General features: G+C 40.8%; 1 long non-coding RNA gene across 1 annotated transcript in view; it reads right to left on the reverse strand.

Moving 5' to 3' along the window:
* The window catches only part of LOC142599459 (uncharacterized), a 425,989-nt gene that overhangs the window by 162,690 nt on the left and 250,824 nt on the right, over nt 1–12,475 (reverse strand). The gene's annotated exons all lie outside the window — the stretch shown is intronic.

Below are 12,475 nucleotides of genomic sequence, written 5' to 3' on the forward strand. Positions count from 1 at the left end.
GGCATACATTGCTAGTCAAAGGAAATGGTTCACACTGTGGGCACGCTGTTTTGTCGTGTTCACTGATGAAGCAAGCACAAGCTCTTTGTTTAGTGAAGAAGAGGGAGAGGTGAAATACTTGAACTGAAGGAGAGACGCTGCTGCCAGAGTCACCTTTGCAAGGATCCCCAAATGACCAGCCTCACAAAAGCAAGTGGACACGGTGATGGCATGAATGAGATGACACAGTGAAAACAAACCCGAACACTGAATGCTTCCTCCCTCTGACAGAGAAGGAATAATCTTGTAACCATCACCTCCTTATGAACCAAGAAGAAGGAGACTGCACCAGGGGTGCATGTTAACAAAATAAAACAGCTTTTATCCAGCATTTGGAATGCTGTGGTGGGAGCTGACTCTACAGTGGGCTCAGATCCCACCGGAGAAACTCAGCACCCTCCTCTCCCACTGATGTCAAGGGACCAGAAAGCTTGTGCCCAGCTCCTCCTTGTGCCAAATTGACCCAGACAAAGAATAAACAAGGTTTGTTTATTCAGTAAGAAACAGAGGCCTAGGGTTTTTTTTGCTGTTTGAATTCACGTTAGAGTGAATTAAACTGGAAACACGGGGAGCAGCGGGGGGTTGTATAGTCTAATCTGAAATGGACGTGCCAGATTCTGAATTGCTAAAATCCCTGATCAGCCACGAGGTGGTTCAGGAGATGAGTCTGATATTGAGTAGGCGTCCCTCAGTCTACATACTTTTCTGAACTGCTTTTGTTTCAAAAAATCTCATGACATGTCTCTCATGGGCTGAAAGCTCGTCCTAGTGTCAGTCAATCAGACAGTACAAAAATAGAGCTTCACCTTGATATATCAGAAGAACAGCGACATTTCCTTAATAGTCTAACCACAGTCCTGGTGGCCCGTGCTGCCTGAAAGTCTGTCTTGGTGAGGCCCATGCCAGGTGTTGCATTTAGAAGATGAAGCAAAGGGTCTGTGAGGGGTGATCAAGGAACAATTTTCTCATAAAAGGCACAGCCAAGTGTTGAGAACATCAGCATGCTCAGGACCAGGGAGTTTCCTTACACAATATCCAGGGTCCCCATCACACCCCCTGGATCAAAGCTGTAAGGGTCTAAAGTTTGGACTGCTTTTCCCTGAAAGTGGTGATGAGGCAGCAATTAAACACTACTAATGCCCTCATGAATCAAATCTTGGTTCTTTGGTGGCTCAAGACTAATTAAAGTATTTTGTTCTAAAAGCTCTTAAAGAAAATCTCAAAAGCTTTAATTTCTGACAGTGCCTCTTCTTTATATCATGAGGGGAGCTGATATTTTCTCTGACAAGCTTGAAGCGAAAAGAGCATTTAACAGATGTGGTGTCCTCATCCCCATTTATTGCTCCTTTCATTCCCTGAGAGCCCAGTAGAACCACTGATTCTCTCAAAACCATCCTGCTCCACAGGTATTTACATAATGCGTTATTTTGTGTCTCTCTGTATCTGCTCCTCAATTTCCCTCTCAGCTTTCCTATTTCCTATCCTATCTTTTACCTCTCATAAATTGTGCTATTAGCTTCAATTGTGCTATTGGGCTGGAATTCCATTCTCCAAAGGACATGTCCCTGATACAATGACAATCTTGAAGCCTGTCATCTAAATATTGGTTGTTTTTTTTTTTAATTTCCTTTTTAGTTCCTCTGTTGTTTAGCTACCTGTGCTTCCTGTTAATCAATTGTAATATACATAAATGGTTACCATGCTGATTATATGTGTCTGCTCACTCTTAGCATACAGCGTGAAATTAGGTCAGAATTAAACATGAATTAGGGTAGATATGTTTTTAAAAAATATTGTAATCTCAGTTTTTTCTGAGTAGTTTGAGTGAGTTTAGCTCTAGGTCAGCATGAGTTAATGTTCTGTCCAAAGCAGATAGTCCAATCCTGTCCAAAACTACAGCGGTGGGAACAGTATGTACAAACACTAGTGTATGGTTATTTAAATAGCAATCCTTCCTGTTTTGCAATTTTCATTAGTTTCCTATATTTAAGTGAAGAGCTTGTGAGTAGGGACTGAAGTACAGAAAATGGGCTGTTTAGGTCTTTGAAAGCATTCCAATGTTCTTCTATTTGCTTTGAATAAAGAAGTCATATATAGCCTATCTAGTGATTCAGGGGTCTTATAGTGATTAACATTGCTTGAATGATCTGAAAGACATCTTGATTTCAAGACTGGTTCGACTGCATGACTACACAAACTTTAGAAGAATAGTATCATTTCTATTAAGGCGTTTAAGGCACGGACATTCGGATAAATGCATTAGCATCGTTAATTATGAAAACACCTTTCATGCCAAACCCCATCTCTCTTCATGTGGTTTTTTTTTTAAATGATTCTGTGACATCAGAACCTTTAAAAACAAATTCTCTTGCACTGTCTGCAAATGTTCAGAGATATATACATAGGCTAGACTTCCCAATTTAACTACATGTATTTCATATTCTCAGAATTATTCTTTTGGTGTGTATTTTCACTGTCATAAATGAGGAGAAGCACTGCTTGAGGAAAAGAAATCTATTCACAGAGCGTTTGAGTTCTCCCCTGGAGCTGTGGCAAGGCAAGGGTGTGTTAGTGTTGATTGCTGAGGCCAGCAGATGCCCTTCAGCCCAGTATTGCTCCTCAAGGTAGCCAGGCTACTGCAGCAATGGTGGGACAGTGCAAGGGTCTCATGCAGACCTGCAGCTGGGCCTCATCTGCTCAGAGATTTTAAAGAAAAACTGTGTTCAGTGGAATAATGGAGAATCATCCATGACACTGCTCTTGGCAATAAGTATTTTTTGTTCCCTCAGCATAGTTGCTTTCATTTGGTGTCCTTCTTCAAAGGATACTGAGCTGTGCACAATTTTTCACCAGAGGCTGCCATGGCTGTACCTTATTGCAGATGCAGATGAATTGACCAAAAAGCCACCTAAGCTAGAAAATTTTAAAAAAGCTGCTTAAAAAGCCTGCAGTTCTCAAAAGGCTCAATGTTGGGCTGCAGAGAAGTGCTCCCTAAGTCTCTGCTGTGAATCTGCTCCTGAAATCAACTGTCTGCAGCAACTTCACCTTTTCCTATCCTTCTCCTTTCCCCTCCTCCCCTACATGTAATAGTCAACTGGATGACAGTGACCAGCTTATTACCAAATAGTTTGGGAGAATAAGAGAGGAGATCACTTCATTCTCTTCACTGCCTGCTGGAGCTTGAACCAGACACTGAGTTCAGTGTTGTCATGTCCTATCCTCATCCTCTTCTGATGAGACCTTTCCACTTTGCATATAAAACTTCAGCACACTAAGGAATTAGATGAATTGCACATCCCTCTTTCTGGATCAGTGCCCAAATTACTAAGCTAGTGTTTTTATCTGGCTTTCTTTCAAAAGTATCTCAGTAATTTCCAAATTACTGAAATGTTTAGTAGGAAAGGAGAGATGGAGGGGTACCCCAGTTCCCAGAATACCCTGCCTTTTAGAGGTCAGTCACTTTTCTAGGAGGGGAAACATATGTACTCTTGTCTCTTCAGATACAAGAAAGAGCTGAAGCTAGCTTTCCATACAGAGAAGTGTTCAGACAGGGGGGGAGAAGGATGCCATTCATCTGGTTTGTGCCACTGCCAGACTAGTGGTCGGGGGTTTTGTTTGTTTGTTTGTTGGGGGTTTTTTTTGTTTGTTTGTTTTTTGCTGTCATTGTTTGCTTGTTTTAAATTTGTTAGGGTTTGGGCAATGTGGGTGAGATAGGTATCTATTTTGCAAAGCCCACGAGGGCTTAAACAGAATCATGATGCTTAGCTGCTATGTGCTACTCATGGTATGGCTACACAGACATGAAGGTGCCTTTGGGACTTCTCTGCTGTGTGTTCGTAATTGTAATGCTTCTGTGATGTGCAACAGTTTTGAGCGTCAATATTTTGAATCCAGCCTACACCCTATAAACTTGTCCTTGCAACATGGACAAGCAAAGTCCTCTCTCAAGGTTTTCTATTATATCAGTGCTTTCAGAAACAGAATTCACGCATTAAATGATGCAGGACTGAAACTGGAGTGAACTAAATGAAGAAATTCAATGTATGATTATTCACTTAAATGGTTAAATTATTAAACTGCAGAAATATGCCAAATCCCAGTTTCATTCTTATTGTGCCGCTGAGCCCAATGTTAAATGTTGATCATACTAAGCCGTGCAGCACGCACAATGTATGTCTTTGCCCCTGTAACGTTTCTTCCCTTTTCCTAAATAATTCATGGTATATCTGGGGATAATTCCAGCCAATTTAGCTGTATTTACTTTTTAAGATCTGGTGAGAGATAATAAATGTGCTGTCATTAAGTCTGTGTCCCATTCTCCCCACATGGATGGGCAGTGCAAATAACAACCATGTCATGCTGTAGGCTCATTATCTGGAGTTATCTTCCCTGCCTGAATATTATACTATGACCTAGTCCTCTCCCAATACTTCTCACCTGCCTTTGTCTGTACTACAGACTGCAACATTTCTGAGGCAAATAATGTTTGTGTCATGAATATATGAACCTCTTGTGCATTTTGATTACCTCAGAAATATAAACAAGTATAGTACTGCTGTCATGGGGGAGGGATTTATTTTACATATGTGAAAAAAGAACCTAAAATCCCTCCTCCTAGCATGTGAGAGAATCATAACAATAATTCAGGTCAACAATGACTTCTGGAGGCCATCTGGTCAGTCCCAAGTTCAAAGCAGAGCCAAGTTAGTAGTTAGATCTGGTTGCTCAGGGGCTTGTCCTGCAGCATATTGACTATCTCCGAGGGTGGAGATTTCACAGCTTCTGTGGGCACCTCTGCCAGTGCCTGTCCACTGCCTTCAGGACAATTATTTTCCTTGTCTTCTGTTGTTGCCTCATATCTTTTCTATCATTATCTATTCCCCTTGCCCCACCCTCCAAATCCTGTTATCTGATGATTTGGCTTCTTACAAGATGACTTACCCACAGCACAGATACCTAGCTCGTACTATTTTATGTGAGAAAATGTCAGTTGCAAACTCTGTTCCTGCTGTGCCTTTCTCCAGCACTGGGAACTAGAAGACTTCTAAGAGGTCTGTGTGCACGTACGTTTTTAAGAAAGTATTTCTCGAAAGCCCTTGTTCTTTGCTCTGATGTCTCTTAATTCTCTGAAGTCTTAAGGTCTAAGCCAGATCTTCTATAAAAGTGTATTCTGTTACAGGACACGTAAGCTGCTGTGTAGCCCTAAGGGCACATGGCTCTTACAAGCTTATGGCCGGACTGGGGGTTCCCAAGGCATGGGTCCACACCACAGCGCAGCATGCCAGGGGCCTCGACTAATGATGGTGTCTCTGTGCTGCTTCGACACAGTTGCATCAAAAGCTTTCAGATCCAAACATGGGTCTGGGTTAGAGACCATCGCCAGGGATAGGTGACTTACCAGCAGGGAACAACAAAATATAGACAAGGACCAGATACAAATGGAACCTTAAAAGCTACTTTTGAGCACATCCTTTTTACTGTTACAAAACAATAAAGTAGGGAAGGTGCATTTAGCCATTCATTATTCCTTTCATTAAAATGCACATAAGGCTCTTCAATAGGACACTATAATGGTGTTGACACTTTTCTATGATTGTAGCACTATGTCAAAATCACTCGCCAGCGAAAAACTGTAGAGGATTTGGAAGACTTGAGGGGGCTTTTTCTTTTTAATTTCATACTTCATTTTTTCTACCTCATAATGCTAAAAATGGAGGAAGAAAATCAGGTCTGTGACCTTCTCCAGTTACCAAAGTAGAGTCAGTTCTAATTTTCCATTTTTTACATATTTATTCATGATAATGCCTGAACGGGTACTATTTTAATTTGCTTCTCTTGCACTTCTTTCCTTTATGGTTATGTTAGTTAATGCTACTTTATGAAACACATTCATCTCAATATACAGAAATCTGACAATTGTAATCTTTTGGTGATAATGGGAAATATATTTATACACCTGCAATACACTGAAGTAAGATCTTACTCATTAACAGTTTTTTCCCCCTCTGTTTTCTCTAGATATGGGTGTAGAGTTTGTCCCTGCCAGGACTTCTTTGTCTCAAACTATGATGCAAGCTTATTTTTAAAATAATCTTACTTTATTTTAAAACAGTAACTATTCCATATTCTGTATTTTTTTTTCTGACTCCCTTTCTTTGTGTTTGTGTTTTTCATGGCCCCCAGTACTATCTTTTGAAGCAACTTGTAAAGTATTATGGCCTATCGTCTCTTTAACAGGAACGATTTGTATCTGCCAAAAAGTGTGCTTGTATTTTTTCCCTTGGAGTAAATGATGAGCACAAATCTAAGATTTCAAGGTTTTAGCTACATCAGAAGGGTCCTGTTTTTTAAAAACCAGGAGGTTGAATTATGTCATAGAAGTTTCTTTCGTAGTGGTATATGGTGATGGAAAATAATTTGTGAATCATTCTGCTGGCTTCTTGTTGAACAGTGTTGGGCTTTACAACACCCGGATATAAATGAATCATGGATACATTCCTTGTGACCAGAAATCTTATGTATGTGTAGGAAGAATAAAATCTGGAAAAACTTCATTTTATGTAAAATGATTAGAGTTATTTCATGAGCCAACATGAGTATTTATGACCAATACTCAGCAGCTGGGTAGTAAAAATGTAGTACAACTACATGGATTGCAATGAAAGGGTGAGACCTGATAATTCTTGATATCCTAGGTCTGTACCCCTTCTCAGTGATGGCATAGTGGCACTGCTCCTTACTGTCATGATTTGGGTGTCTGCAGGACTGTGCTGCAGTCCTTGGTAGAGGCTTAAGATTGGCATCTGCGTTCACCTCACCTGCATGACGGTAGTGCCTCCACATCTGGAGAAATATGTATGTGCCTGATTACCTTTGGCCTGCCCAGCAATTGAAGGGTAGACTGGGGATGGAGGCTGAAATAACTAAGGAGGAATCATAGCTGCAGTCTCCTGGCATGTACGTCTATGGTAAATCTTGCTGCAGGGTTCACGGGTTAAGTGATGAAAGAGAGAGGTGTGCCAAAGTATTTTTGGTGTCTCTTCCAAAAAATACCAGAGAGGTACTGGAAAATTGATGTGGTTTCTAGGAACAGGCTGAGAGTGCTCCACTAATGTCAAGTGTCTGCAAACTATTCCAACAGCTGGGGAAGGGACATTTCGTCATTCGTGAGACCAGGGCACTGCTGCCAGTGCTAATTACCAATCTGTATTCTCTTCACAGTTACCAAGATAGAGCTGTCTGCTCTGCAGTGCTCTTATGACATGTAAGTCCTTGCAACCTCTGTGCTTTCAAAGTGGGCATAAGCCATCCTGGAAAACATGTTCATTTTATTCAAGTACTAGATACATTTTTTTAAGAAAAGTATGGTCTGCTTCCCTTTGCTTCCACTTATTTCTTCACTCCTCTGATATTTACCAATACAGAAAAAGAGGATGCATACAGAAATGTAATATTTGTGAACTGGTAAACAGTTAAAGTGGTACAAAATATAACAGTTTCTACCCAATTTGAAAGAGCTCAAATACACAGGCAACAGAGGTAAAACTAGAGTTGCTAAAGAGAGCAGTGACATGGATAATACAGAGAAGCAGATGTGGCTTGCAATGAAAACAAATCCCAGTGAGCATCTACTGTTAACTGTAAACCACAAGAGGCTGCTGGCAACAATACTTTGGGGAATAATGGCCGTTTCTTTCCACTGGTTTTCACTATTTTTCTCCCCAAATGCTGTCATTAAATCAAACCCCTTCCTAAAAACCTTTACACCTAACATATGTTCAGAACTATTTCTGAAACTAGCTGTTGTCCCTGTTCTGATTTCAGTGGTTTGGGTATCTACATCAAAATCACTACTCTTTCAATTGGCATATGCTGACAGATTTATAGACAATATGGAAAGTTAATTTCCCCTCTCAGCACTATGCTTCATCCAAGTGACAACTGCAAGTAATTTTTAAGAGCAGGTCTTAAAAAAATCATTCAGGATAGATGATCAACCAGTCCTGCAGGATGTAACTTTTTTGTTGAGGTGTTATAGTGAGCAATGATGTAAGCTGTCAGTCTAATGTTACCTGAAAGCTGTTTATTTGTCTATGCAGAGTACTTTTCGTAACTGCTTCCTATAAAGTCACAGATGGCAGATACTGGCAGTGAAAGATCCTTTGGGGAGTTTGCATTTCATCTGTTCTTTGCAGAGGGAACTTGAATTTCTAGCGGTGGCACTCTGGACAGTCCCTGCCTCCTGCGCACCACGATGCTTTCAGAGCTCATCACTGACCAATACTTAGAGTCAGTTCAAGGCTTCACAAGGCCAAAACCAAACTAAATGCATCTGGGGGCTGAAAAAAATTAATTTCAGGGCACCATCCTTCCAAATTTGGGGAACTGAGGGTGAGTGAGTGTTTCTGCCTCTGATGCAAGCAGCCATTGCTCCACTGCCTGGGCAGCCAGTGTCATTCTGTGCCTGGCTGTAAACAGGCTCCCCGCCAGCCTTGGTTGAGTGTGTGTGCTCCTCAGGCACTACAAGGGGCTCCCAGGCAAATGGAAGTGGGGTGCCATGGCTAACTTACACTATCCAGCTTCCCTTGTCTCCTTCCCTGCTCTTGAAGCATCTACTAGCTGCACAGCCAGGTCCCTCAGCAGCAGCAGCAGCAGCACAACACAGGTAGAGGCAAGCATGGAACAGTAGTACAGCCTCCATGGTCTGCTACTTAAGCTGAGGAACTCACTCCATCTTGGCATCTTGTACGCACTGCAAGAATAGCTCACAAGAGCAGTACTCTGCCACTACCTCTGAGTCTCCATAAGCTGGGCAAAGGAATGAGGCTACAGCTATGAAACTTGGGAGATTTCCCTCTCTCACTTGAGACCATGGTTTTGTTGCTGTTATTCATGTGCCATGCTAGGAACCTGCTGCTTTGCTTACGCCTAAAGCAACCCCCCCCTCCATGACGTTGCCTGTAATGCTGGCACACGCATACTGCTTGGTTTGGCTTTGAGCTGCACAACAGGATAAGGCAAAAAAATCCAGAAAAAGAAAAGAATTTTGTCAGTGGTGTATTTGAAGAGATTTAACATTGACATTTCCCTCATATGCTGCCATCAATTTGGATGGACAGATAAAACTCACTAGACTTCGCACTGTAGATCTTCAGGACCATGATTCTGGATACAACTAGCCTTCAATAAAAATAGTGCAAAAGGTAAAGAAAAACAAACAGCAAAAATAATTAGATAATAATAATTTCTGTAGAATGTAATGTAGAGATTCAAAATGAGTAGCTTTGTAGAGATAACAGTTCATTAAAATGAGAATAGCAGGGAACCTGAGTTATTTGCTGATTCATGAACTCTGCAAACACAATGCTAGTAGAGTAGTTATTCAGTGTGCTTCCATTACATTAACAGAAACTGTCTGGGTATTACTACTAGAAAAAACAACCTATAGAATCAAGTACTTAGGATCTGATTTTCAAATTGCCCTCCTTTTTGCATTTGCATTGATGTTTTGCATTTGTTTGAAGCTTGCATCTGCTTCCAAACAATAAGCACTAATTTTAAACCTGTTTAGTACTCATTTAACCCAGATAGTTCTTTTGTGGCCATTTCACATGCATCTGGGATTCAGTGCAAAGAGGTTGCATGGAACAAAATGAGAGGAAAATGCTACTAACCAGCAGCTGCAAGGAAGGGCCAAAAGAAAAAAAACCTGAGAACACCATACGAATATGCTACCATTATGACTTGGGAAGCAGGCACATAGATAGTGATCCTGTGATTACGGTAGGTAAACACCGCTGTGGATGATGACTGGCTACTGGGAAACCTAAGCTTAGTTTGTGTGAGATATACTTTTCACTGCTTCAATGGATCTTTGGTGTGCTTTAAATAACTTGCATTACTTACACGTCAGCTGAGGTTCAATGAAGATTGTCAGAGTTTGACACTTAAAAGTCTTCACAAGGAACATAACGTCGGATAATGAAAACTGGCAATATTAGGAACCCATTTCCTATAACAGCTAAAGGATCCACTTGAAAACTATTCTCTGGTGGAAAGTCAAAACAGCATGGGATTTATTCATATAAGCGGCATTTTAAAAATGTCCATGCAGGAGGACATGGGCTATCACAGACAAACTGAACAGATGTAGCTGCTGGTAATTGAGATGGTAGTTTTCTCATCCCTCTGTTTGGAGTGATGCCCAACTTCCAAAGCCCTTGGTTTGCCATATGATGATTTAGATCCTCCTTCTGAAGGAGGCAAGCTTGCACTAGGATGCCAAACTGTGGCCTGAAATATTGGAGTGAGGATGTGTGTTTCCCATCTGCTGTCTCTGCTGTCAACCATAGGCAAAAAGGCCTTACAAACAGTTGACAGGGAGGAAATCAGCTTGTCAAAAAGCCATTTGTTTGTTCACTGAATGCGAGCAAACCCCCGAAAGTACCTAAACATCTAGTTCACCTCTGACAAGGCTATAGTAACTTTTGATATTTGTAGTCATAAACCCCAGAGCTAATGAGGACTGAATAGCTGAATGCATGTTACCTAAATACACCATGGTCCAAATGCAGCTCTCATTTAATCAGATTAATTTAAATGGAAGTCAGTGATGTGACCTAGTGAAAAGTCCACTGAGGTTAAGGATGTATGTGCTCACTTAGATTCCATCGTTAGATAATAATCATGGGTGAGAGGAGAGCTGTTCACTCAATTTAACCACCTGTAACACAATACGACATTGCAAAGTCCTTGCGATCCAAACCAAAATAGGAACATGTTTGGAAAGTCTATCCACTGGTAATCTTCTAGGGTAGCATTTGTCTTCTTTTATTATATCAGTGACACTTGTGGGTGATGTGGTGCTTCTCAGCCTAAAACAGTGGCTGTCTTCCCAGAGCAGCACCTGTCGCAAGGTGAGTTCTTGCAGTCTGTCACCCCTGCTCCCACACTAGATTTCTTCTCACCTTTTTCCTACAGACATTTGACATACAACAATGTGACAGACATCTGGAACAAGTCACAGTGCCAAATGCCACATCTGCAGTTCCATTTTAGGGCAATGAGAGGACTTTATGTTAACTGCTTCTATCTACTGTCAGCCACTGACATCATTTGAGAAATTAATGGGAAAACAGTGATGCCAGAAATTTCCCTTTATGTATATCTGAATATGATTTCCCTTTCGCCTGTCTGCAAATGTGGTTGATAAGATGTCTATTTTGATTCCAGCATATTATCTTAATCTTAACACTATCTTAGCATTATCTTACACAGTGAGCTGATCTCGCTCTGACTCAGGTAAAAAGGAGGGAGAGTGTTAGGAAAGCATACAATGTTTCTGTACCTAGAACTTTTCCCCTGCTGTGCAGTAGGAAACTGAAATGAGGGATCGTGTTTTCAAAAAGTAGTGTGTGTAAGTGTGACTTCAGAGTTTCATAGTTCTTAAGCAGCTGTTGTTCCTCCTGACATCAGTGGGGACGTGCAGTTCAGCACATTTCATGCACTTGTCTTATTTAATGCTACTCAGAAACTTAGAAATGTAAATAAAAAAAATCTTTTTGGAAATTTAGCCTTGAATTAATTCCTCTTTTTAAGTATGGAGAAGATATTTATGCAAAACAAACACCAGACTTTGCATCTTGCTTTCCTGGATAAAATGAACAGTTCAAATAACAAGATAAAAAAAAAAAAAGATTTTTGAAAGACCTGAGTTCACTGGCTGTACAATCTAGTGCAGCAAAAACAGGTCTCAAAATAAAAGCAGGAGACCATCAGCTGCCTCTCCTTCACCCAAGGCTTACACGTATTACTGATCAAAAACATGAAACCCTTTAATGGAACACTACCCAGTACAACACATGTAATTGAATAACCTTGAGAGGAAAGATTGGGGAGTTAAGGGATAAGATCTATTTAAAATCACTTAGTGGATACAGGAATTGAAAATTTCAAAGACTGAAGAAGGTGAAAGGTGCTATGGAATAATTGCTTCCATCCTCTGGAGATAGTATCTTAAGATGTAAATGAGAGTCCGTGTTCCAGCAATTTATCATATGAAAAATATACCATCACCAAGGGAAAGAAAATTGTGAGACAAAGAAAGAGTAATTTCTGAACCCTGGAAAGACTACCTCACCTGAGGCTTGAGCCAATGTCCACTGCGATCAGTAGGAGATTTTATTCTCATTGCAAGATGCCAGTGGACTTCTGTAAGTGTTGCATGAGACCCCTTATGATGGTATAGTTTTGCAGAAGACAAATAAATTGTTCTGAAGTAGGTGTCAGCTCCTGAATCTCAAGTCCATAACGTTCCTGCACAGAAATGGGCTTGATGAAATGAATACATTTGGCCAAGGCAAAAGCAAAAGCTTTGGAACCAGACAGGTTTAGACATGGGTGCATGGCCTGCTCCATGTGTCACATGTACCGCATC

The sequence above is a fragment of the Balearica regulorum genome, chromosome 1 (assembly GCF_011004875.1).
Source record: "Balearica regulorum gibbericeps isolate bBalReg1 chromosome 1, bBalReg1.pri, whole genome shotgun sequence".
Taxonomy (NCBI): Eukaryota; Metazoa; Chordata; class Aves; order Gruiformes; family Gruidae; genus Balearica; species Balearica regulorum.